The sequence below is a fragment of the Aplysia californica genome, unplaced genomic scaffold (assembly GCF_000002075.1).
Source record: "Aplysia californica isolate F4 #8 unplaced genomic scaffold, AplCal3.0 scaffold00761, whole genome shotgun sequence".
Taxonomy (NCBI): domain Eukaryota; kingdom Metazoa; phylum Mollusca; class Gastropoda; order Aplysiida; family Aplysiidae; genus Aplysia; species Aplysia californica.
The window spans coordinates 133,367-134,719 of NW_004798031.1; positions in this window are offsets into that span (position 1 = coordinate 133,367).

Sequence of the window (1,353 nt, forward strand, 5' to 3'; positions counted from 1 at the left end):
ACACACACACACACACACACAAACTCACTTATAAAGACTCACGTAGACATACAGACATATTATACACACGCATTAACACACAGATAGAAACACAAACAAACATACACACTCTTACACATAAGCACACACAGGCTTATACACGTGCAGATGGAGAGACACACACACACACACACGCACACACAAACTCACACAAACACACACATACACACACACAAACAAATCAAACAAAACACTCATACACACATACACACACAATCTTATCCACATACAAACACACATGCACACACACACACACGCACACACACACACACACACACACACACACACACATACACAGACACACACTCTAACAGACACGCACAGCCACATACTCACATACGCACACACATACAATCACACACAAAGATATACAGACACAGACACACACAGAGACACACATACATAGATACACGCAGAAACATACATACACACACACACACACACTCACACACAGACTCAGAGACACACACAGACACACTCACAGAGACAAACACAAACACTCGCACTCACACACACGCACACACAAGCACACACATACTTATACACACATGCAAACACAGGGTCATACACATACATATGGACAGACACACATACGCGCACACACACACATACACACACACACGCATGCGCACACACATTCTCTCTCTCTCTTTCACGCACACTCACACACACACACACACACACACACACACACACACACACACACACACACACAGACACACACACACACACACACACACAGCCACACACTCACACGCAGACGCACGCACACAGATACAGACACACATAAAGACGTCCACACACACAGACACATACAGACACAATCACACTGACTCACACAAACAGAGCTCCCTGCACTTTGACCTCTTCAACCCAAACCAAAATGGCCGCCAACGCGTTCAGATTGGTGCCATGGCTATGAAGTCGTGCATACCCATTGGACTGGACATGTTAGAAAATCGTTTTACTTTTCACTCAAAAGAACAGCATAATGTGGAAAAAGCTTAACGGATTTCGCCCGAAACAAATACATGTTGAAAGTTCGTTTCTCCGCCTACAGTATTATCGTAGTCTAATCGTAGACCAGTGTGTTATTTTTTTAAGTGGACGAAATAGTATCTGATAGGTAACGAATGAAAACCCACTGACTTAAAAAGATAATGAAAACCCCGACAGTCACAACTATAGTGGGAGAAATAATGATAATATACAACAACCGAAACTGTCTCGTTGGACGCAGTATTCTTTTCCTAATATAGTGTTGCGTTTTCTTCGTTGGTAAAGACATCTAATAATAATTAATATACAAAAATA